This window comes from Oryctolagus cuniculus, chromosome 9, assembly GCF_964237555.1.
Source record: "Oryctolagus cuniculus chromosome 9, mOryCun1.1, whole genome shotgun sequence".
Taxonomy (NCBI): domain Eukaryota; kingdom Metazoa; phylum Chordata; class Mammalia; order Lagomorpha; family Leporidae; genus Oryctolagus; species Oryctolagus cuniculus.
The window spans coordinates 39296312-39323155 of NC_091440.1; the positions used below are offsets into that span (position 1 = coordinate 39296312).

Consider the following 26844-nt stretch of genomic DNA (forward strand, 5'->3'; position numbering starts at 1 on the left):
CTACATTGCCCTTAATAGTCTTCAACACAGGTAACCCAAAGGTCCTGTCTTGTTCTTTTGTTTGCTTGCTTTCTTCTTTTTCTGTTCTCTTCCTTGGCAATATCATCTTTTCAAATAGCTCCAACCCGTACCTGTCTGTGGGAGCGCTGGAGGTGGCTTGTACCAGCTCCTAGTGTTAGCATCTAGTCCCAAGTCCACATTCTGCAGCCTCATGTGGGAGTATAAAACTAGTGAACACTACAAACTCAGTTCACCTGCCCCCTACCTCCAACCAATACCTGATTGACAGGGTGCCATGTCTAGTGCTCAAGGACTTTACAACCTGTTTCCAACATATCCTGCAGCCTGGTTTTCCAACTTCTCCCTTGATTTGTCTTCTCATCTAGTCGAATGAGGCTATTCTCTGTTATTCCAATGGCTACGAACCCTCCTGCCTCCTGTGCCTATTTCATGCCGTGTCCTGCACTCTTCTCCATGAAGGCTTCCCCTCAGCCCCAGCCTTCTAACCGTCTGTCCCAGTTGTTGGGTTGTCTAATATGATGCTCTCTAAATTTCAACTTGCATCAAAGTGATTTGTACATTTATCTCCTTCACAAAGTCAGAAGTACATCAAATCCTGATTCAAATGTTTTTGTGTCTTTTAAAAAATATTTTTTCCTATTATGTGGGGCTTTTTGGAAGTTTCATGGAAAATGCATATTGTGAAAAGCACTATGCATGGATTTCAAATATTTTTGCACCCAAAATTTATTTTTTAATTCCATTTTCCACAAACCTTTTGAACCCTCATCATATATTTAGCCTGTAGCTTAAATAGTCATCATTGATAGGCTTTTCAAATCAGTGGATTTATTGAAACAGAAAAAATTCAGACCTTATGGAATGTGTTTATAGGATAAGAAAATGATTTGGTTTCAAACAACTGAATTGAGTCTCTTTGATTCCTTAAGTCTTTGAGAAAGATGCCAATATATTCTTTAAAAATATATATGCCTTGATTTTATTGAGAATCAATTTTTTAAAAGTTTTTTTTTATTTTATTTGAAAATCAGAGTTACAGAGAGGCAGAGAGAGAGAGAGAGAGCACGAGAGAGAAAGTCTTCTATCTGCTGGTTCACTCTCCAAATGGCTACCAACAAAGCCTGGAGCTGCACCAATCCAAAATCAGGAGCCAGGAGCTTCTTCCAGGTCTCCTACATGGGTGCAGAGGCCCAAGAACTTGGGCCATCTTCTACTGCTTTTCCAGGCCAAAGCTGATATCTGGACTGGAAGAGGAGCAACTGGGACTTGAACTGGTGCCTGTATGGGATGCCGGCACTGCAGGCAGCGGCTTTACCCGCTAAGCCACAGCACTGGCCCCAGAGAACCAATGATTTTTAAAAGTATGAATGGCAATAGAAGAATACTTTTAAGGTAGAAATATAGGAAGTCATTAACTGCTCATGGTAGGCCATAGCTAGCATATCACACCGAAATTGCTTCAACAAATATTGAGTTCCTCCTCTGTTGAAGACATAATATTATGTGCTACACCTCATAAAATACTTTGAATTACCAGAAAATAGAATCCCTTCCTCAATTTTTTGTGCTAATGGCACTGAAAACAAAGAGGGTGATTCATGTAGAGTAATCTGTATTAAAATTTAAAATGCATTAAAATTAAATAAAGGGCATACTTCAAGAGCACATATAATTTACATTTGGGTAAGGAACAGATACATACTTCCTTTTCAGAATTTTCCCTTGGTGTACTATGAGCAATGTCAGCTATTGATGCCTTCAGCATCTAAATGGAGTGCAGTCATAGAAACAGAATTTTAAAATCCATTTGCCTGGCTTCATTCTCTACCAAAAAAAAAGTCTCTATTGTATGCCTTTTTATCTGTTTCCTGATAGCTTCTCTCATTTAATTTTACTGCTACTGGCAGTGGTTGTGGAATGCGCGCGCGTGTGTGTGTGTGTGTGTGTGTTTGAGCTGGGAAATGCAGAGGGAGCAATGTGGAAAATCTTGAGCTATTACACTCTCATAACACACGTACACACACCACGAGGTTTCGTTCATGTATAGGACAAACCCACAAATTAGTGATACCCAACTTAAATTCATGGCAGCCGTATATAATAGCAAACACTGGAAATCTAGTATTTCGGACAAGCTAATATGCTTGGAGCTAGAAGTCTGAGCTCTACAGTTTCACAGTCCTTTTGGAGCAGCCTACAAGCCACAGCCCTTGTTTAAGCATCGGGATGCAGGAGACGTGGCCATCACGGCGAAATTCGCCTTGCAGTTGCGCAGCAGGGCTGGATTCTGCACAGTAATTATTCCAGCCCTGGGGAAATCCTGGGTCTTGATGATTCTCCAGGAAAGGAAGGTGGGTGGAACAACAATGCCTTCTGAGCCCCAGAACTGGCTAGTGACTTGGAATCCTTGGAGGGGGCCCAGCTTGCTGGGGGAAAGGACATCGGCTCCACTTGCAGTCAGTTTTCCTACTATCAGTAAGGCAGCCCTTCCCAGATCTTTCCACTGGCCTAGCAGCGGAAAGATGAGGGTGGTAATTGTATCTTAGACACACTGGAAATGACTAGGATCATATATACATCCCATACCTTTGTGCAGATATGAAAAAACACACCCTTTGTGGCAGATACAGCCTCACCTCAGGACGCATAGCCCAGCGAGCACAGTGCAAACCAGGTTTTTAACCCCCTCCAACTACTTTCTCTGCTGGGTGCCGCTATGCAGGACACAACCTACATAAACAACAGCTCTGACATACGCTGTTCCTTTGCTGTTCTCATATCAAATTTTATGAACAAAACAGCAACCATTGGGCGTTTCAAGCTTAATATTTGCAATTTTCAGCAGTGCCTTGAAAACATTCCATTAAGTGAGATCTGCTGATAATAAGCCCCCTGATTACACCCTTGGCTTCCCAGTTTGCCATATCCTGTCTGCTTCAAACACGTCATTACCAAGGTTATAAGCAGATGTGTCCAAGATAAAGCCTGACTAAGATGACTCTCGCAGCGGTTTATCTGTAAGACACGTCAGAAAATTTCTGCATTGTATCAAATTATTTTAAGCCTGTCTTGGGTGACTTCATGTTATAATCCCTACTATTCTAACCATCAAGTCCTTAAATAACCTTGCAAAAGGATTGTTGAAAATCTCTAACATAATTCTAGAGTATTTATCCTGAGGTCTATAGGGGTTACAAAAAAAATGAAAAAATTACAAATAAAATAAAAAAGGTTAGTGTAGCACCAGGTTGGAAATACATTCCTTTTTAGCTAAGCCATCAACAGAGGCTGCTTTTCATTTATTTTACTGTGGGAGAAGTGTCCTTTGGAGGGGCAGCCTGGAAGGTACAAGGCTCAGAAACAGGAAGCAGGGGACATCCTCACAGGAGAGAAAAGAAGGAAGCCAGAGTATCTTCTTGCTGACTAGAAAGGGTTAAACAAGCCACAGAGAAGCATAAATGCATGAGTAAGTTCCCCCCATCTCTATGCTGCACCCTCTAGGTCTGTGCCTGGAGCAGAACAGGTGGCCAAAGAATTTTGTTGAATGGTTATTTTAGGGGTCTGATGCACAATGACCTTGAGACATTACAGCTTCATGCAAGGACTGAGGTCTTTCCAATGGGAAAAATCAGCCTTGGGTTGTAGCTCAGATTTGGTCTGTGCCTTTAGAGACTGGGACACTAGCACTATTTTACAAACTCTCCAGTGGGTTGTATTTTCTGTATTTTAGACACAATGGAAATGCCTGGGATCACATGTGCATCGCCGCATAAGCATATCCTGACAGGTTTTTTAAAAAAGTACCAGCTATTTAACTTACAAAGAATGTGTGCTATCATTAAGGACATGTCGGTTCCGATGGATTAAGGTAGATCATCACATTTTATAAACTGCCAACATGTAGCGACACTTTCCTGTTTAGGAGGAGTCTCATCAAATTGAAGTGCTGGTTTCTCGTTTATAATTCAATCCATGTCAGTGACTCACAGAGGGTGGAGTGAAATGACAAAGTCCTCTGGTCCTTTTGCATGTTACTGGCTGATTACGCATTTATCTTCTTACCACATGAGGTGCTATGTAAAACTAGGGTCAATAATTACCACCCTGTGACAGACTTTATGAATTCTGGAACTGCCCCCACATAAATATGTTGGATCAGAGGAAACAAATAAAACCTAAGACTGTCATTAAACTGAGGAGGCTCGGAGGAGCCGGGAAGAAGCACATAGGATGACTGTGCCAGCGACAACACCGCCCAGAAGGAGACTCCAACAGCTAGCAGCGCTTCAGCCCAGGTACATTACGTCCCAGCTCAATTACTGCCTGTCATAAAGAGATGCAAAACACTGGCCAGACACACTCCAACAAAGGCTCCATTGTATGCACAAGTGCATAGGAATATAAATATAGAAAACGAACTGCTATCACTGTCCAAAGAAGATAGGAGCCCGTCGAGGCTGGCAACTTTCTGAACTGGGTAATTAGGCTTAGATGTAAACCTTCCTCCTCTTGCACAGCCCACTTTTTTATGCAGTCGCCATTCTGTGATACCGACCCGGCCTGTTCACACAGCTGTTGAAGGAACCAATCCCTCCCCGAGAAGCTGACGGAACGCAGTCAGAGAGCACTGGGGGCTGCTGAGAACCCACGATGAAGTACAAGGAACGAAGTTAGAAACTCTGCGGTGCTTTTGTGTTCCTTCCTGGCGAAGCCCACGGACAATTAGGAACAGTTTAGCTTTGGAAAGATTGATTTTTAATGGTTGGTTGATTTAATGTAAGACAGACACACGGGAGGCTGGTGTGGTGGTGTAGTAGGCTAAGCCTCCGCCTCCGGCACCCACATCCCACATGAGTGCCAGTTTGTGTCCCGGCTGCTCCTCTTCTGATCCAGCTACTGCTATGGTCTGGGAAAGCAGCAGAAGATGGCCCAAGTGCTTGGGCTCCTGCACCCGTGTGGGAGACCTGAAAGAAGCTCCTGGCTCCTGGTTTCAGAATGGCCCAGCTCCGGTTGTTGCAGCCATTTAAGGAGTGAACCAGCAGATAGAAGACCTTTCTCTCTGTCTCTCTCTCTGTCTCTGTCTCTCTCTCTCTCTCTGTAACTCTGCCTCTCAAATAAATAAATAAATTTTTTAAAAAAGGGACAGACAAACCTAGTACAGCCAATTCTTGAGTATTTGTGTCAATAAAGGAAAATGATTGGAAATGAAAGTGATCAAAGAATCCCATGGATTTCTCCTTGAACAGTGTCTCTAGATTTATATTTAACTCTCTATACTTAATATGTATGAGTGTAGAATGCTGGGGATTGGAAATGTTTCACACCAAATAATGAGGCCCCAATTGTGCAAAAGGCCCAGGTCCAGACATCTAACTTATCCCACTGGTTACACAACTCCTTCAGCCCCTCAGTGGGTATAAGATACTGGCAATGCTGCCATTCAACTGCATATCTGAATGAACTGACCAAAGTGGACATGGGCAGTCACAGACAATCAAAACTTCATTGTCTACTTACACCTAGACAGGAAAAGAATTGTACATGCACACCACAACAAGAAGAGCATTCTCTGTGTCAGCAACACCTCCCTCTTACCTGTTCTCTCTCACCCTGGGTGTGGGAGAACAGAGGAATGCAATTTCTACTATGGCAGCCTTCTACCTCAGTTATTCTAACTTAAGCTCTTTTGTCTAACTGCATGTGAAAAAGCAATTGAATATCAAGGTGACAAGTTTGCTATTTTTTCCAAAAGATTTATTTTATTTATATGAAAGGCAGAGTTACAGAGAGAGAGGGATACACACACACACACACACACACACACACTGGAGGTGGGGGAGAGACAGAAATAGAATCTCCCATCCATTGGTTCATTCCCCAAATGACCGCAAAGTTCACAGCTAGCTTGGTCAGGCTTCAGCAGGCTTCACCAGGAGCCCAGAACTCCATCTAGGTCTCCTGCATGGGTGGCAGGAGCCCAAGCCCTTGGACTATCTTCTGCTATTTTCCCATAGCATTACTAGAGAGCTGGATTGGAAGTGGACAACAGGGACTTGAACCAGCACCCATATGGTGCAGCTTAACCTGCTGCACCACCATGCAATCCCCAAGTTTGCCATCTTTATGTTTCATAAATGTATTTTGCTCCAGTTACTAGTTCTAAGAGATATTAATAGGTTCACAGGGAAATTAAGTTTTCCAAATCAAGTAACTTTGGAAGCGGTTCCTTCAGGAAAATATTCTTGCCATCTCTTGATGAATATAATTCTATCAAAGGATTATAAAAGTACCCTTGTAAAGAAGCTTCTTTTTTAAGCCCGTCATTTTCCAACCATCTTTAAGCAGAATCTCTTTGGAGAATGTCCACAAGAAGCTTGTAGAAATAAAGTCAACAAAACATGTTTTTGGAAAATACTATTTTTAAAGAACAGTAATAGTGAAGAAGTTATTGTGTGAATGTTAAAGATAAAAATTTCTGAACAAAGCATAGGAGTTTAATAATACGTCTATGCTTTGTATTGGGGAAAAAACCTGTAAGCAATGAAAAGAGGGAATCCCTGATGAAGCAATGTTAGTGATGACAGTTCTAAGTGAAAAATGGATTCTAGAAACAGGTTCTCATATAGTTGACTTCTGTGAGTGCCCATTTAGTTTCTTCTTAGGATGATAAAATGACACTAATAATTTTCTTTTTTTAATCAGCATTCGGATTTAGCGTGTTGAGTACAAATTATATGTAAAAAGTTAAGAGACTGCAATGCTGCACGTAACTTATGAAGCTGTGAATTACATCCATTCCACACCAGATTTTTCCATTGATTCTGCATGCTGTAACTGATTAAAATAGCTGAAATTTTAAAGTCACTTTTCCTCCAAATTCTTGGGACTGAAATAAGGATGTTCCACGAGCATATTTTCCTCAAATCATCCAGAGTTTGAAGTTTGCACAGTATCTCCACCACCACAATAATGTGCTGATTTATTTGGAATAAAGAGTTTGCAGCTCTTACCAGGAGGATCCAGGGTCCATGCACTTGCAGCTCAATGCTGTAGTTGCCGCTTCACAGGGTATGTGTGTGTGTGTGTGTTTATCTCCATCCCCTGGGACGGACAGTAAGGTTGAGCCCTTCGGAACTGCATTATCATTCCTGGCCTGTCACATGTACAGGAGACACCCTTGATTCCCTTTTGTGCTGTTATGCTGGTGCTGGCCCCTTGCCCTGGCCTTCACTCCTCCTCATCCTCATAACCCCCGAGAAGCCCACCCCTGGCCAGCACAGCTTATGGAGGGTTTCTGCACAGATCAGCCTGTTCCGTTCCTTCATCTCTGGGTCAGAGATCACCTTTCGATCAGCCTCTTGCACCTACAGTGTGGAGAGTACAAACTTTGCTTAAAGCAGATCATCTGGAATCACAACTACACCTGTGAATTAATAATACTAACCAGGTGAATTTCTAAGGGGCATTCATTCTTAAAAGGTGGTAGAAAAAGCTAGAAAGAAAAACATAAGGGCTTTGGGGCTGGCATTGTGGCAGTGAGGGTAAGCCACACTGTCTGATGCTGGCATCCCATATGGATGCTGGTTCAAGTCCTGGCTGCTCCGCTTCTGATCCTGCTTCCTACTAATACCCTTGGGAAGGCAGCCTAGGACAGCCCAAATGCTTGGCCCCATGCTACCCACATGGGAGATCTGGGAGAAATTGCTGGCTCCTGGCTTTGCCCTGCTCAGCCCTGGGCCATTGCAGCCATTTGGGCACTGAAGCTATGGATGGAAGATTCTCTCCCTATGTCTGTCTCTGTAATGCTGACTTTCAATAAATAAGTCTTTAAAAAGAGAAAAAGAAAAACATAGGGTCCAGAATCAAAGCTGTCATCTGCCACCTCATTTAATCTTGGTGAGAATTTTCAAAATATATTTTAAATTCTTCTCCTTAGCAACCCCCATTGTATTCTGTGTCTTCCCACCATCATGCATTTGCCTGAGGATTTTGGTAAAATCCCTCACAAGAGGGAGAATTCAATTCAATTTTCCCTTTCTCTTTTTACCTTTTTACTTTCACGAGGGCATCCACCTGCCAACAGGTTCCAATATTTCCCCAAGCACAGCGGCACTCAAAGGGATGTCTGGTCAACCTTGGGACAGGGGCGCTCAGACTTTCAGGGGAGTCCAGGAGGTCAAAGCCATTGGTACTACTAATGACTTTTTCACTCACATTCTCTCGTGGATTGCATGTTTGGAAAACCGCCACAGATTTCTGTCAATATAAATCTCTAAAATCATGAGACACTTGTCCATATTCAGTTAATAGAAGTTACCAGGCCATGTATTACATAACTTCATAGACAGCTGGCCTTTTGCACATGTGAGCTCTTGCATCCCCAGATTCAACCATCCATGGATCAGAATTATTCAAGGGGAAAAAATGCCCCGATGCTAAATGTGTACAGATATTTTTTCCCTTGTCATTATTCCCTAAATAACACAACATAATGATGATTTACATGGCTGGTAGCAGATAAAGCCACCGTTTGCAATGCTAGCATCCTATGTGGGCACCGGTTTGCGTGCTGGCTGCTCCACTTCTGATCCAGCTCCCTGTTAATGGCCTGGGAAAGCAGTGGAAGATGGCCCAAGGGTTTGGGCCCCTGCCACCCTTGTCGGAGACCTGGAAGAAGCTCCTGGCTCCTATCAGCAGCTTGGCCCCAGGATTGGCTGTTGTGGCCATCTGGGGAGTGAACCAGTGATTGGAAGAACTCTGTCTCTCCCTCTCTCTCTGTAACGCTGACCTTCAAATAAATCAATAAACAAATCTCAAAAAAAAAAAAAAAAAACCCCGCAGTGATTTACGTAGAATCTACATCATCTCAGGTATTATTAGTAATCTAGATATGATGGAGATAAATGGGAGGATTGTGTAAGTTAAATGCAAATACTATGACACTTTTTAGAGGAGACCTAAGCATCTTCAGATTTTAGTGTCTGGGGAAGAGAATGAGAGTGTGTTCTGGACCAATTTCCCATGGGTATGGAGGGAGATTGCTTGCAAATATTTCATTATTACCCAGTTCTCTGAGATGCCATGTTAATTTCAGGGAGCTTAATAAATGCATCTGACCTGCAGAGCCCTATGCTTCCGAAAGACAAAATTGGAACCTAGTTTTGTCACCAGTGGCTTTAGTTGTTCAACTTTATAGTAACATCTGCCTGAATAATTACATTATTCTCCTTTTAAGTAAGGGGGACTATAAAAAACTTTCTCTTCTTGTTCTTTTTGAGTCTTTATAGGTAGAGAATCGGGTCTGATGCTGTATATGATGTCATCAGATGTCTACTAATTTGTAGGAGCCATCAATTAACATGCTGTCATTTTTATCAAGAGGATTTGTTTTATGTCAAAATGTCTGAGAATGAATGCTTTTAAAATATGAGGTCTACTGAATCATGCTGATTTACCTGCATCCAGCATAATGTGTGAAAGTGGAGGATGTGTCCAAACGAGATCTATGTGGTCTTTGACATTTTAAGAAAGAACGGCAGGGCTGTCATTTGACATTACATTTGTAAATGCAACAAAAGGACATTGAATAACGGAGCACCCCCAAAAATAAACAACCCTTTTAAAAACACTGTCTAGGCATCTCATTCTGATCAAAGAATGTGGTGGTATTTTCGCTGGACTTGTGTTTCACATATCAGGGGGCTCTGCCTATTGATCATTCATCTGGTCCTGCCAGTTGGCCCGTATAGGTCAGATGTGGCTAAGATAAAAAACAGAAACACAAGAGGAAAAGAAAAATTAGCTTAAAGAGTTACTGACGTCATGGCACCAACTCATTGATGTAATCCACTTCGCTGCTTAGCTGCTTGGCTGTAGTGGACTTCATAGTTGCGCACATTAGTTTGCAAATTGGCCCTTTGATTAGCTTTGTCTGTGTGTGTAATTATTCCCTTATGACCATGCTGATGGTGGCACCTGTTCTTTGAGCACTGCTTCTGTTGACCATAAAATCTGCTGCATGGAGACTTTTAGTTGCGTAATATGGACATCTTCTAATTCTACGTCTTGGTTCCCTTTAATAATAGATACATTTTGGCCAATTTGAAAATTGCTCCTTTTCGAAAAGCGCATTACTGAGTTTAACTAACTGACTCCATTTGAACAACTCACTATATGGCCTTCCCAAGAAAGTTCAGTGGGCCCATTGTTTGCGGTATTATTGACTTAGCATTCATTAAGAGACTCATAAAAACGTACTTCCTGAATGTTCAGGGCATAGTGTTTAAGCTGTAAATATGGCAATATGGGTGTAAATATTGGCTTAAAACTCTTCTTTGAGTCATTTATTTCCTTTATCTTATTGACTCTCCACCGCCATTCTCTCTCTTGTGTTTGGCCTGGCCCCTTCCCAGTCTCCAAATGTGCTTTTTGAATTCCCAGTGGCAGTTTTGTTGGGATTCTTCCCGAAAGAGTCAGGGGGCACCGAACGAGGCTAATTTTTGTTCTCACTCTGTTCCAGACACTCCGTAGTGGCTGAACATGAGGACGGCACTCTGCTGCGATGGCCTTCGATTCTTGGCAGGAAATTGCAACCTCACTGAGGGAATTCACTCCGGTGGATGGGTCTCTAGTGTTTGTCGAGTTCTCTGTAGAAACAAACATTCAGAGGGTCTTTGTAGAGAAGTCCAGAAATAATGGAGTCAGTCAGGAGAGCCCAATCCCTAAAAAAAAAAAAAAATCAGCTTACACTTCAGGACTCTCCAGTGGATGTCCTTGTGCAAACTATGTCTGTTTTCTAGCACTTTCTCTTTTCTCTTTCAGTGAGAAAAATACAAAAGAAATGTCAAGCAAATCAATCCATAAATTCATTTTTACAGCTGAATAAGCTTTGTCTTTGGTTGTTTTAAAAATGAAATAAATGGAAAAATATTTGTTGGAGAATAATAAACACACCCAGGTACTCGCTGCTATTCTAAGGCGGGGCTAATATTAAAGTGGCTTCGTGAGACCACCTGTGTTTCTTGGTCTGAGCCCAGCGGAGCTTCAGAATTTGTGTAGTTGGTTTCAGTCCAGTGACCTGGCTGCATTCTTGGATCTGTTACTCAACATGAGGCATCAGGATCTCTGGAAACTTTAACAAAAACATCAACAACTGGAAGAGCCAGTTAGCCTATGGTTTGACCCCCAGCCTGCACACCCTTACATCAATCTATTTCTAATCTTCTGGGAAACTAGTTCAGCCTTCAAGGCAGGATACGGGGCAACCTAAGGGTACAGCTGCTCTGTTCCCCTGAGGAGCAGAAAAATCTACCGTCACCTCAAAGCACACATGGACATGCCTGCTTTTAAATCTGCTCTGCACTTGGCCAAATGGATGCCTCCATCATAACTCTAAGAGCACCAAAGTAAAAGCAGCACACCTCTGTGGCATTCCACGATGGGATCCAATTAAAAAAAAAAAAAACACACATAACTCAGAATCCTTTCAGAAGCAATTAATAAATCACTCCTCAGAAGCAGCTCCTCAAGGAAGCTTGTGCTTCCATTTGATCATCCAAACCCCATCCTTGGAAACAGTAGCTGAGGAGGAAGGGAAAAGATAGCCGTCCTCATTTTCCACTGGTCCTTCTGCTGTACTTCAAAATAACTTGGACTCTCTGAAGTAGCTATTTTAGATTCTTTTCTTCAAGTTCCACAGGCCTACTAAGTTTAACTATCTTTTTTTAAAAAATATTTATTTATCTATTTGAAGGACAGAGATATAGAGGGAGATAGAGACAGAGCGATAGGTCTTCCATGTGTTGGTTCACTCCCTAGAAGGGTGCAATGGCTGGAGCTGAGCCAACCTGAAGCCAGGAGCCAGGAGCTTCTTCTTGGTCTCCCACATGGGTGCAGGGGCCCAAGCACTTGGGCCATCCTCCGCTACTTTCCCATGTGCATTAGCTGGGAGCTGGATGGGAAGTGGAGCAACCGGGACTTGAACCAGTGTCCTATGGGATGCTGGCACTGCAGGCCAGGGCTTTAACCCTCTGCACCACAGTGGTAGCCCCTAGCTATCTTAGTCCAAAGAAGGTGATATAATGACCACATCAAGTTTAATGTAGGGAGAGTGAGCTACAGGTCCAAGAGGACTTCAGAATATTTAAGAAAAAAATGGAATGAAAAGATAAGTTTATTTTTGGGTCAAAAAATTAAAATCCATGCATATGAGGGGGATTTCAAAAAGACTGTGGGAAATTTTTATTATGAAAAAGCTAGGAGGCTGGTGTTGTGGCACACCTGCTATGCTAGCATCCCGTATGAGTTGCAGTTCTAGTCCTAGTTGCTCTAATTCTGATCCAGCTCCCTGCTAATGTGCCTGGGAAAGCACTGGAAGATGGCCCAAGTATTTGACCCCTGCCACCCACATAGTAGGAGACCCAGGTAGAGTTCCAGGCTCCAGGCTTTGCCCTGGCCCAGCCGTGACCATCTGGGAAATGAACCATCAGATGGAAAAATCTCTCCCTCTCTCTGTAACTCTGCCTTTTAGAAAGAAAAAGAAAGAAAGAAAGAAAGAAAGAAAGAAAGAAAGAAAGAAAGAAAGAAAGAAAGAAAGAAAGAAAGAAAGAAAGAAAGAAAGAAAGAAAAGAAGGAAGGAGAAAGAAAGAAAGAAGGGAGGGAGGGAGGGAGGGCAGAAAGGTGAGCTATGCATGTATTTCAGAATTTTTTGCACCAAAATAAACTTATATTCTAATTCCATTTTTGCACAGATGTTTTGAAGATGTGTTTTGGTATAGTTAATATCACTACTGAACCAGGCAGCCTCTGTTTTAGAGTCCAGACCTCCAGGAAGCATCTGCGTGACTTCAAACAGGTAACTTAACTCTGTGGAGTTCTCAGATGAAAGCGAAAATGTAGGCCGGTACCACGGCTCAATAGGCTAATCCTCCGCCTGCGGCACCAGCACACCAGATTCTAGTCCCGGTCAGGGCACCAGATTCTGTCCCGGTTGCCCCTCTTCCAGGCCAGCTCTCTGCTGTGGCCAGGGAGTGCAGTGGAGGATGGCCCAAGTGCTTGGGCCCTGCACCCCATGGGAGACCAGGAGAAGCACCTGGCTCCTGCCATCGGATCAGTGCAGCGCGCCAGCCGTGGCAGCCATTGGAGGGTGAACCAACGGCAAAGGAAGACCTTTTCCTCTCTCTCTCTCTCTGTCTCTCTCTCTCACTGTCCACTCTGCCTGTCAAAAAAGTAAAAAAAAAGGCAAAAATGTAGCTAAAAAGAGTCAGGTGTCCCTACTGTGTTTCACATGCACAGTGGGTTAGCAGATACTAAATGAAGAAAGAACTTTCCTTTTTCAAGCTTCAGAAATGCTGTATTAAACTAATTTAAATGAAGGTTTATGACAGGATTACTCATAGCTTTTAATCACCATTATAAATTGGTGCAAGGGTTACCATATGAAGCAGTATCTAAATCTATCTGACCACAGGACTCTTGTTCATAGAGCATCATGGGAATAGTATAATCTAAGATTCTTCCCGATCTAAAATTACATTTTTCCATCTGAAGTAGCTAACTGCAAACTGGCATGATGACAAAGGTCATCATCGTAGCAATTACTCATCATCATCAATCATGTACTTCACAGGTGGGCGTGTGGGAACATGGAATATGGTGGTGTGTATAAAATCCTATCTCAGTGGGAGGGTTTTACTATTTTCCACCTTTCCTGCTAACCTTGAGGGACTGATCACCCATAATACATGACCTTGGCTGGAGAGATAAGGCCACAGATTCATCATAATGTAAACTGGCATTACTCATTACTGGGGTACTTATTGGAACCTGTGTTCCCTCTCCTTCCTCTGAGGCAACATAAAATCTAATTCATTGAGAAGATCTGTTTTTCTACTCAGCATTTATTTATACATGTCAATAAAATTTATTTTTCAGAGAGTAAAATCAAGTTCATTTTAAAGGAACAGCCCCAATTAGAACTCTATGCTTTTTTTAAAAGATTTAATTATTTATTTGAAAGGTAAAATTATAGAGAGGCAGAGGCAGAGAGAGAGAAAGAGAGGGAGAGAGAAAGAGAGAGAGAGAGAGAGGGAGAGAGAGAAAGGGGGGTCCTCCATCCATTGGTTCACTCCCCAAATGGCTGCAATGGCCAAAGCTAGGCCAATCCAAAGCCAGGAGCCAGGAGCTTCTTCTGGGTCTTCCAGAATGAGCAGGGGCCAGGATTTAGGCCATTCTCCATTGCTCTCTCAGGCATGTTAGCAGAGAGCTGGATCGGAAGTGGATCAGCCAAGACTCGAACCGGCGCCCATATGGGATGCCGGCACTGCAGGTAGCAGCCTTACCCACTACACCACTGTGTAGTTCTGCCGGCCTCAGAACTCTATGCTTTAATTGAAGAGTTTCTTCAGTTTACTGTTCATGGATGACTGACCTATACTTGATATGGAATTTCATACATTTATTTCTCTTTCCTGAGACTGTAAGTTAGGCATCACAGTGTAGAAAAGCAAAAATGATGGTAAGCATGAAATCACTGAATTGTCTTTCTAGTGACCATTCTGTTAGAATGTTTTCATAGCTCAATTGTCTTCCCAAGTTATAAGAGGTCTACAAAGGAACTGTGGTTAATTTATGTATATGGTAAAGAGTATGAAGTTAACTTTTAAAAGAGATGAGGCTGGTGCCGCGGCTCACTAGGCTAATCCTCTGCCTTGCGGCGCCGGCACACCGGGTTCTAGTCCCGGTCGGGGCGCCGGATTCTGTCCCGGTTGCCCCTCTTCCAGGCCAGCTCTCTGCTGTGGCCAGGGAGTGCAGTGGAGGATGGCCCAAGTACTTGGACTCTGCACCCCATGGGAGACCAGGATAAGTACCTGGTTCCTGCCATTGGATCAGCACAGTACGCTGGCTGCAGCACGCCGGCCGCAGCAGCCATTGGAGGGTGAACCAACGGCAAAGGAAGACCTTTCTCTCTCTCTCTCTCTCTGTCTCTCTCTCTCACTGTCCACTCTGCCTGTCAAAAACTAAAAAAAAGAAAAAGAAAAAGAAAGAGATGAGTATTTTAATCATAAACAAAAACTAAATTATAAGCATTTTCCTGTCGACAATTATTCATCGGCTTCATTTTAATGATTAGACCCCTGTGTGCTTATGCAGTAACTTATTTAATGTGTGGAAGTCATCAAAATGCTCCCTTCAGATCTACTGCCCAGAGCATAACAGACTGATGGCCTCAGTCACCACTCTCTGAATCCACCACTGAGTTTGAGCAAAGGGCACACTTTCCATGGGCGTTCCTGGGAAATGCGACACTTCTTCTTTTTCTTTTTGTCAAGATTTATTTATTTATTTGAAAGGCAGAGAAACACAGAGAGAGGGAGAGACACAGAGAGAGAGAGAGAGAGACAGAAAGAGAGAGAGAGATCTTCCATCCACTGGTTCACTTCCCAAATGGCCTCAATGTCCAGGGCTGGGCCAGGCCAAAGCCAGGAGCCAGGAGTTCTTCCGGGTCACCCATGTGGGTGCAGGGGTCCAAGCACTTGAGCCGTCTTTTGCTGTTCTCCCAGGCACATTTGCAGGGAGCAGGATCAGAAGTGAAGCAACTAGGACTCGAATCAGTGCCCATGTGGGATGCCACCACTGTAGGCAGAGGCTCAGCCTTCGACACTGTGGTGCCACACCCCTCAATGCTTCCTGATGCGTGACTTAGACTTCGGGACTCTATCAACCTTACCAAAACTTTGTTACAGCTGCTCTGCTAAGGCTCTTCCCCTCTCATATCCTCCCACCCTCCCCTTTCACCAGGGTGAGACCCGTGTTGTGACGTGATGGCTCCTCCTCCTCATTTTCCCCAAGAAATCTTTTGTACCACTAACCTTATCTTGGTTTTATTTCTTTCATAGGACCCAGACTAACATGAACTAATTCACTGTTGTTGGACATTTAGGCTACTTAAAGGATTTTGTTCATTTGTTTTTAATAAATTATAGTATAATGGGTTGTCTTGAAAGATCTGATACCGGCCATTATTAATTAATTCCTTGGTACATAATCTTAGAACTGCTGGATGCACAGACAATATCCCTTTTAGGACTTTTGATATACATTGGGAAATTATTTTGCAAAAGTTATTCCAATTTAAGTATGCAGAACAAATTATATTTGTGTTTTGAGTTCTTTATGTTTTTTCTCATGACTTTTAAAAGTGTTTTACATAGTAAGGGCAACAAACGCAGTGGAAAGAAGGGACCATCAAAGAGGGAGGTACCTTTCTCTGCAGGGAGGAGAGAACTTTCACTTTGGTTTTTTTTTGTTTTTGTTTTGTTTTTCCTAAAAATATATATGTTTATATTCAATGATTTTTTAACTTTTATTTAGTAAATACAAATTTCCAAAGTACAGTTTATGGATTACAATGGCTTCCCTCCCCCATAACTTCCCTCCCACCCACAACCCTCCCATCTCCCACTCCCTCTCCCATTCCATTCACATCAAGATTCATTTTCAATTATCTTTATATACAGAAGATCAATTTAGTATATATTAAGTTAAGATTTCTTCAGTTTGCACCCACACAGAACATAAAGTATAAAATACTGTTTGAGTACTAGTTATAGCATTAATTCACATTAAACAACACATTAAGGACAGAAATCCTACATGGGGAGTAAGTGCACAGTGACTCCTGTTGTTGAGTTAACAAATTGACACTCTTGTTTATGGCATCAGTAATCTCCCTAGGCTCTTGTCATGAGCTGCCAAGGCTATGGAAGCCTTTTGAGTTCACCAACTCTGATCATATTTAGACAAGGTCGTAGTCAAAGTGGAGAGAACTTCCACTTTGATTATGGCTAAATAATGTCGGAGTTTGTGGACTCAAGAGGCTTCCATAGCCTTGGCAGCTCATGACAAGAGCCTCAGGTGATCACTGACGTCTAAATAAGAGTGTCAATTGTTAAATCAACAACAGGAGTCACTGTGCACCTGCTCCCCATGTAGGACTTCTGTCCTTAATGTGTTGTACTATGAGAATTAATGGTAAAACTAGTCTTCAAATAGTACTTTATACTTTGTGTGTCTGTATCGGTGCAAACTGTTGAAATCTTTACTTAGTATAGAGTTGATCTTCTGTATATAAAGATAATTAAAAATGAATCTGAATGAAGAATATGAGGGGAGAGGGAGCAGAGAGCGTAGGAGGTGGGATGGTTTGGGGTGGGAAGGTGGGTATGGGGGGGAAGAACTGCTATAATCCAAAAGTTATACTTACAAAATTTATATTTATTAAATAAAAGCTTTCTGTAAAAATTTTTTTAAATGTTAATTGAGACACAAAGAAAAAAAGAAAGGTAGAAAGCTCTCATCCATTTATTCACTACCCAAGTGCCTAAAACATCTGGGGCTGGACTAGGGGCCAAAGTCAGGAGCCAGGAACTCAATCCTGGTCTCCCTCGTGGGTGGCAGAGACAAAGTGCTTAAGCCATAGCTGCTGCCTCCCAGGGTGTGCATTAGCAGGAAGTTGAAGTCAGGAGACAGAGCCGGGGGTCAAATCCAGGTACTCTGATGTGGGATGTGTCTTATCTGCTAGGCAGATGCTTGCCCCAGTGAGAGAGTTTTAAATATTATGGGTTATTGACATAAATATTCAATAACAAGTCAAATAGCTCTATTAAGTGAATTCTACCGACTGTCATAAAACAGCCCACGCCCACATACACAGATACACACACAAACTCACAGCATCTAGAAAATATTGTGCATGGTTTTATCACATTGAACAAAGCAAAACAGCAAAATTTGTCTCTTGGCAGAATTCCTATGGAGCCAATAATACCAAGGAACAGCTCAGCCTCGCATTGCTGGTAAATCATCGTGGTGAGCAGCTAACTGAATCTGGCTAGAGATAGCAGAGGAATTTTGTGTGGGCATGTGCATTAGTTTACTTTCCAAAATAATCCCATCTGGATGCATGAGAAATGTTCTATCTGTTTCAGCTCATTAGGAGAAGAGATTCAAGCAAACATGCTGGCTGATTTCACATGCTGGATCCTCGAACAATGAGTCACCCAATTCAATTTGCTCCACCAGGTTTGGAAATGGAAGATAACCCACAGCGTTTGCGGGGTTGCCCATTAATTTATAACTTAAACTAAAACACCATACTTTATTGGCTTTGTCTAAACCGGGCACCCCAAACAATTATAAACTTGGGGATTGGGAGGGAGAGAATCGTTTAAAGCTCAGACCTAATTTGTTTTAATTGATCCTTCGATTTGGGGGTCAAGGAGACAATGGCACTCCATTTAAGTAAAATGGCCCTGTCAAAAGAGATCTTATACAATTCTTACTTTTCTGTACCCTGAATCTCAACTGAAAAATAGGCTTGCAAAAGAACTCTTTAATTAGATAGTTTAAAAAGTCATACCATTTTGCCACGTAAATAAATGTCTGTTTCCTTTTCATTATCACAGACAACTACTCTATTTCCAAATTCACGATAAAAATCCTACTAAGTTGACAAAGGACTGTTAAACATGATGTTTTCAGGGGTTGCAAACAACGTGTGGTCCCCCACCCTTAGGGGCTCCTTGGCTAGTAGAGGACAGAAATGAGAATGCCTGAAAACCATCGAGGTCCATTTAACAGCTCCGCAGTATCAGCTTACTGTTAAGGGGCGCTATTAGAGGGAGGCTGAACATTTGCATTACTGACTTGAGCAAAACAGAGGAAATGCAACCCTGAGCCTATTAGAGAGCCCAAGGAGGAAAGCTGAAGACTTTCAGAATGCTACATCTTAAGTTTTCCCAGAAAATGCAAGCTATTTTAACTTTTAAATATTTCTTTTCAAGCCATCATCTATGAATATTAGTATGTTAATGTCTTTACAACAAATTCCTCCATTTTGACTCTGATTTCTAGACCATTAACAAGAGAATGTGTGTTGTGTGTGTGATTGTAATTGTGCAGTATATTACTGCTGTTAGGTTTCCTTTCAGCACAAGAAGATGACACTAACAATTATAGGAAACAAAACTACTTGAAATAGCACAAAGAATATATAAGCATATATTTGTGTATCATCAACCAAACCATTTATATTGAGATTTTTCAGGACCAAATGATTTCAAAGAGTGTTTTCTCCATTTAAATTATGATGAAAGATGTACTTGCTTTCATCAAAGTCTAAAGAAGTTGGTAAACTGAGGACAAGTGCAGGGCCTCAGCTGTCTGACTGACACTCAAGAGTGCACTGGATGACTTACTGTGTATGCTCTAAACTCTCAGCTGATAGTTTCAGTGTGCAAAGTGAAGGATCATCGTATTTATTCAAAAATATGAGTACTCTTCAGGAGAGGAAAAGCTCCTGTTTGTGGAAGCAAAATGATGGCCACTGAAAAATGTTCTTGTCCATATCCCCAGAACCTGTGAGTAAGACTTAGTACATGGCTAGTTGCAGGTGGAATTAAGGTTAATACTCAACTAACTTGAAAATAAGGAGATTATCCTGGGTTGTCAGGGTGGGTCCAATGTAACCACAGGGTATTTTGATTGGAATAAAGATGCTAAGGAGCCAGGTCCAGGGAGATGGCATCGTGTGACTCCACTGGCTATGCTGGAACGTACCCTGAGAGGCAGCAGGTGGTGGCTCACGTATGTGTGTACCTACCATCCATGTGGGGGACCTAGATTGAGCTCCTGGTTCCTGGCTTCAGCCTGACCCAGTCCTGGCTGTTGTAAGCATTCGGGAAGTGAACAAGTGGATGGGAGACTCTCTCTCTCTCTCTCTCTCTCTCTCTCTCTTTCTCTTCTCTCTCTGTAACTTTGGCTTTCAAATGGATAAATAATCCTTTAAACCAAAGTGACACAGAATGATTGGTGCACTGAAGGTACAAGTTTGGGATTGAATTAGTGACAATTTACTGAACACTAAAATGTAGTATAGAGAAGGAACAGCAGTCCCATTCTATTCCAACAGCCTCATTAAACTGCAGAATTCAGCTACCAATAGTCATTTCATAATCACAATAATGAAATCTCAAAGAATGAACTCAACAAGATTACAGCAGCACTATACAGAACACAGAGCAGCTGTTGGTATGGTGGAAAAATGAACATGAAAGAACCCTAAATCATTATTTCCAAAATGAGAAGTCAACAACTAAGGCCTAGATAAATAAACAATGTCTACAACTCAAGAGTTAGTGAGTGAAGTCTGTTCTTCAGCCATTTGGTGGTAAATGCCCCAAGAACCAGTTATATGAATTGAAAAGTGGTTTCCGTTGGAGAACACAAATAGACTAGAGGGGCACTAGGCTGCTGTATATAACAATAAGCCCCACATAGCTACACCAGATTTTAAACAACATGTATGTATATAGCTGTGTTCCTTAAATAACCTAATAAAATAGAAAATTCATGTTTATAGGTCCAACAGTATGCTTTTAAGAAGCAACCATGGGGCCAATGTTATGGGGTAGCAGTTAAACTGCTGCCTGCAATGCCAGAATTCCCCATGGGAGCAGATTCAAGACCTGGCAGCTCCACTTCCAATCCAGTTCCCTGCTAATGTGCCTGAGAAAGCAACGACGATGACTCCTGCCTTCAACCAGATCTCTCTCTATCTATCTCTATCTCTCTCTCCCTCCCTCCTTCCCTCCCTCCCTCTCTGCAATCCTGCTTGTCAAACAAATTTTTAGGAAAAAAAATTTTAAATAAAAGAAACACCCAGACTTCCCATTTCTTTATTTTTAAAAGTTACCTTTTTTTAAAAAAAAAAAAAAAAAAAAAAAAAAAGAGTTACAGAGAGAGAGAGAGAGAGAGAGAGAGAGAAGTCCTCCATCCCCTGGTTCACTTCCCCAGATGGCTGCCAAAGGCAAGAGCAAGGAACTTCTTACAGGTCTCCCATGGAGGGGAGGGGGTGGGGGAAGGGTGGCCATGCCAAGGACCCAAAAATTTGGGCCATTTTCTGCTGCTTTTCCAAGGCCATTATCAGGGAGTTGAATCTGAAATGGAGCAGCCAGGACAGGAACTGGCACCCATATAAGATGCCAATGTGTCACAAGCAGTGGCTTTATCCACTACACACAATGCTGGGTAAGCCTCCATTTATTGTTGCTATGCAGATTACTAACTCAAAAGTCATACAAGATTCCCAAGATGTTATATATTCTTTGTAAACCTAGCCTGGAAAATAAAACTTGGCTTTTCAGTTGCAAAGAGGCTTCCTTTCGGTCCTGAATCCACAGCTGGAATCTCCTGTGTGGACAGTCTGTGATGCAGGACATCCCAGTGTGAGGCCGGGGTGCACCTACTGGGACCCAAGGTCCAGATGGGCTCCCAGCCTGCCTTCAGGAGTAGGAGCTGGGCCCTGGATTAGATGTGGCTCACATGGGGGCAACACAAGCGGGATGAGTGTTTGCCCACCTTCCTCCAAGGAGATTCCACTGAACAAAGGGGGGCCTGGCTAATGTGTGTTATTCCTAAGTGTCTTCCCCTAACTCAGCAAACTGCTCCTGCTCCTTTAGCGAAAGAACAGGGCAGGAGTAAAGCATGAAAGGAGAGCTGGAGACTTTGTCCCCAGTAGTTCTAAGAAGGTAAATGGAATAAAGAGAGCAGAAGAAAAACAGCCTCCCCTCTACAGATACCTGGAAGGGAACAGGTAACTGGCACCAGGCCTCTGGTCAACAGACAGGGACCGAGTGAATGCCCTGCACCAGACACTGGGCCCAAGCTTCTCACAGTCCCCGTGCAGGGCTCTGGGCTGTGCAAATTCAGACTCCCCACTGCTTCCTAACGCCCGACCACATGAACCTCTGCCCATTTTCTCTCTTCCCCTTTGTCCTTGCCCCTCATTTTCAAATCTGGGTGCAATACCTATTGGACATACTTCTAAAACAACCCAAGGCTAAAGCAACAGCCAAGCACTAAAACTATAAACCAGCAAAGAGAGAACAAGCAGGTACATCTTATGTCATGTTCCAGTTTCCAAATATTTTATCTATTTTGCACTCAACACAAAGAAAGCAGATAACAAATGTTCTCTACTATTGCAGAAATACTATACAGGTCTTTATTATGTTTTCAGTATTTAAAACAAAGAAAAAGCTCTTTCTTGTGAAAGCTTTTTCTTCCTCTGTCTCAGATAAACAAAATGATCTCCCAAAATAAAATTTTTGCTTCCCTATCAGAATGAGCACCTATAAGGCTGGAAGAAAGGTCAAGCAAGCCTTGTCTGCCTCCAGATGAACTTGCCAGAGAAGCAGTAATGGTCTCCATGAAGCCACATTGGCCGATACCAGTGGTCCACTGGAAAACAGTCAGGAACCGTGGGAGGAGCCAAGGACAGTCAGAGTTTAGTTAAGCATGAAATGAGAGTCTATTAGTAAAAGCTAGAAAGCAAGAGGAATCGGCCGGCGCAGCGGCTCACTAGACTAATCCTCTGCCTTGCAGCGCCAGCACACAGGGTTCTAGTCCCGGTTGGGGCGCTGGATTCTGTCCCGGTTGCCCCTCTTCCAGGCCAGCTCTCTGCTGTGGCCAGGGAGTGCAGTGGAGGATGGCCCAAGCGCTTGGGCCCTGCACCCCATGGGAGACCAGGAGAAGTACCTGGCTCCTGCTATCGGATCAGCGCGGGGCGCTGGCCGCAGTGCGCCAGCCGCGGCAGCCATTGGAGGGTGAACCAACGGCAAAGGAAGACCTGTCTCTCTGTCTCTCTCACTGTCCACTCTGCCTGTCAAAAATTTAAAAAAGCAAAGCAAGAGGAATCAGCAACAGGGAAGATCTAAAACACTCTCAAGTTTCTCCTAGGACACATTATTGCAAAACTCAAGTATCCTGGTGCACTTGCCAGAGAATAGGTTGTAATAGGTTGTGTGCCATGTTCAGGCGCAGACATGGTCTTGCATCTTTGCAAGAATATTGCAGGGAAGGCATTTCCACCCTTCCACCTTGTTTTTGTAAATAAAGGTTGAGACTCAACCTTGTTAAACAACCCATCCAAGGTCACTGGTTGTTACATCCCAGAGCCCAGATCCAAGCTCAACCCATAAGATTCCAAAGCCATTGTCCTCTCTGCCATTGCGAACCACTGCCCGTACTCAGTGAGCACTTCAGAAAGGCTTGTCAAAGGGATGAATCTATGTGGGAAGAAGGGACGGCATAAAAGGACTCCAAAGCATGAAATGCAGCATTAGAAGAAAGAAATTAGACTTGTAAGACCAGGGTGAAAATTTTGTGTTTCTTAAAAAGTAGTAGTGATCTAGCAGTGAGACTCATTAATGGATAGAGAAAGAAAGAAGAGGCCTCTGAGAAAAGAAACTTTGCTAGACAATAATACCCACTCTTCTAAAGAACAGTCACCCTAGGGCAGTAATAGGAATTATCAGAGGAGCATCAAATTGCAACTGGAAATTATAGTAATGGGAATTTTGAAAAAACAGCACTGACCCTGGCAGCAAAAACATTGATTAATTGTGTTGTATCAATTCTTTTTCTTTTTTCAATGATGTAATACTACAGAATTCATGAGGCTTCTAATTAACTCAAAGTTATAAAATAAAAGATGCTCATATTCATTGGACTTTATAAGGGCAAGCAATAGAATATATATTTCAGCATCTTAAGTGAAATTAACAAATGATAATGATACTTATCTCTGGGGGTATTAGATACTAATAGCATTGCTTATTCATGTAAGTGCTAAGTACTTTTTAAATCGTATAATTCTACTTAATAGCATCCATTAATTCTATCTTATGACACTAAATTCTGCAGGTTAATTATAGAACTTGTTTTCTTGTTACAAGTTTTACTTTTTTAAAAATGGAGTCTTTTTTCATTTGAAAGTTACCTACTCACTGTCATTAGATTCATTGCATTCTTCAGCTTTGCTAACTATTAACCTACTGTTATCAATTCCATGGCCTGCCTCCCCATGCCTACCACCATCTTTGATGTTGCATTTGGGTAGATTTGTGCCAGTGATGTGGTGTATGAGAAATTTCCATTCCCTAGCCAATAACTTGCTTTCCCTGCTGAACATCTTCTTTGGTCTATCATGCCTATCATTGGATCTTCACTGTCGACATCCCCTTGTCATCATTCCCAACACCACCCCACAACACTACTGCCACAGCTGTCACCATCAAGTCCTTTGCATATAGTTCCTCCGTATATTGGTGTGCTCTGGTTGTTTGTGAAGTGTAAGCATCACCTCATGTATATTCTGACCCCTCCTAAAGCCATGTTATCAGACACCATCCTTGTCTTCTAGGAGTTTAATCCTCTTTAGCTTTATTCCCCATTTCCTTTCTTCAAATTTCCCCATTCAAATTGGCCAACTTGGTGTTCCCCTTTGTAATCTGCTCCCATCTCTTTATGTGGACACTGCTATTTAGGGTGCCTTCTCTTCCCAAACCTCCAAGAACCTGTACAAACACCAAGCTCCCCAGGAAGTCCTCCATGTTCTCTTCTCTGACTAATTTCTGCCTCTTATAAACCACCTAATCTGCATATCTTGTGTAAAAAAATCATTCATTTATTTATTTATTTGAAATGCAGAGGGACATATTGGTTGACTCCCTAAATGCCCAAAATGGCTGAGACTAGACCAAAACCAGGAGTGGGAAACTCAATCTGAGTCTCCCATGTGAGCGGCAGGGACTAAAGTACCATCACCACTGCCTCCCAGGGTGCACATTAACAGGAAACTAGAATTAGAAGTGGAACCAGGCATCCCAGCCAGGCACTCTGGTGTGAGTTGCAGGCATCCCAAAAAGTATCTTATCTGTTATGCCAAATGCTTACCCCAATCTTCACATCTTTTAAATTAATTATTATGGTCTGCCTTTTACTTTAACATATTATGTGTTTCTCATAGTACAGCTTAATAAATATTTGTTGATGAAATGAATGAATGGGCCAATGTTTAGTTGATCGAAGTTTAACTTCCAAAGGTTACAAATCTTTCCTTTCTTGCAAAGAGCATAGAGGTGTCAATATGTGTATTTATAGCCTTTCAACATCTCCTAGAGAAAATTCCTCACAACACTCATTGTGTGTATCCCAATTCAAAAAAAAGGTTGTGTTCTACAGGAAGTTAAGCAAATAATTACTACAAAAAGGGTGAGCTATGAAAATATGTTACATGAAACTGGATAAAGAAATCATGGGATATGTACTCTATGAAATACTACACAGTGGTTAAAAAAATGAAATCTGGTCATTTGCAACAAAATGGATGAATCTGGAAAACATCATACTTAGTGAAATAAGCCAGTCCCAAAGGGACAAAAAGCACATGTTCTCCCTGATTTGTGAGAACTAATAGAGCACCTAAAAGGAAATCTGTAGAAGTGAAATTGACACTTTGAGAAATAATGATTTGAACAGCCCTTGTCTTGAGTGTTCGGCAACAGGTTTTTTTTTTTCTCTTCTTCATGCTATTTTTTTGAACTCTTTGCTTGGCATGGAGTTGATCATATGTATATAGAGTCAATTGAAGATAGATCTCAGTAGGAAATAAGAGTGAAAATAAGAGAGGGAGGAAGAAGTTTGTAAGATCAAGTGTCTGGTAATAATAGTAGATAAAATTTAAAAAGGGAAAATGGTCCAACATAGGAAGCAGTCCACACAGCAGACTCACAGAATGACAATTGCTTTAAATAGCACTCTGACCTCAGAATCAGCCCATAAGGCAATCTGGTCTGGCTGAAAATCCCATGAGAGCATTTCAGGCAAGGAAAGCCAAGACATTGTGGGGAAAGAAAACACGTCTTACGTGAAGGATCTCCGTGAGAGAGACCCCAGTGGAAAGAAGTGGCCATCAAAGAAGGATGTACTTTTCTCTGAAGGGAAGAGAGAACTTCCACTTTGCTTATGATCTTGTCTAAATATTGACAGAGATTGTGGATTCAAAAGGCTTCCATAGCCTTGGAAACTCATGTCAAGAGCCTTGGGTGATCCCTGACATCATATATAAGAGTGTTAATTGTTAAATTGACAACAGGAAACACTTTGCACTAACTTCTGATATAGGATTTCTATCTTCAATGAGTTGTATTATGAGAATTAACTGTAAAACTTGTTCTCAAACAGTTTTGTGTGTGTGCAAATTGTTGAAATCTTTACTTAGTATAGAATTGGTCTTCTGTGTATAAAGTTAATGGAAAATGAATCTTAATGGATAATGGGACTAGGAATGGGAGAAGGAGGAGATGGGATGGGGTGGGAGGGAAGTATGGTGGGAAGAATCACTATATGCATAAAGTTGTAGTTATGAAATTTGTACTCATTAAATAAAAGGTTTCTCTGGGTAAAAAAAAAAAGATGAGAAAATATGTCACAGCAGATTGTTAAAGAGTATGTAGTTTCCTTTAAGATATAACAGACCCATTGCTCTGAACTTGCACCTGAGCTTGGTATTCTGGACTGCATTATGAAAAATGGAATGTCTTCATAGCTATACAGATGAGATTAATGAGCCTATGGAAGTGAGAAATATGAAGAGGATGTATCTGTTGACTCCTGTTGGGTGATACTATGAACTGGTGTGAGAGAGGCAGCGAGGCAGTGAATTTTATACCATTGCCCTCTCTTGTTCCATATGCCTTCCCAGGATCCAGAAGCATGAAGGGATAATAGCGCAGAAATTGACTGCCCTGGTAAACATGGTAGTCAAGTCTTAATGGTCCTGATATTTAAAGTGGCCTCCATGATCACGGGGTAGGGAGGTTGTGGGGGGGGGGGTGCATAATAGGTTGGAAAACACTTGGTCTTAGGAGGCAGTCTGATATCAGTTTAAATGCTGGCTCGTGCACTTTCTTTTTTTTTCTT

General features: G+C 42.1%; 1 long non-coding RNA gene across 1 annotated transcript in view; it reads right to left on the reverse strand.

The window, feature by feature from the left end:
* Nucleotides 1-5802: 5802 nt before the first annotated feature.
* Nucleotides 5803-26844, reverse strand: part of LOC138843776 (uncharacterized) — a 42307-nt gene continuing 21265 nt past the window's right edge. Inside the window, exon 3 of the long non-coding RNA XR_011378760.1 lies at nucleotides 5803-10742. This is a non-coding gene — a long non-coding RNA (uncharacterized lncRNA). The remainder of the gene's footprint in view (nucleotides 10743-26844) is intronic.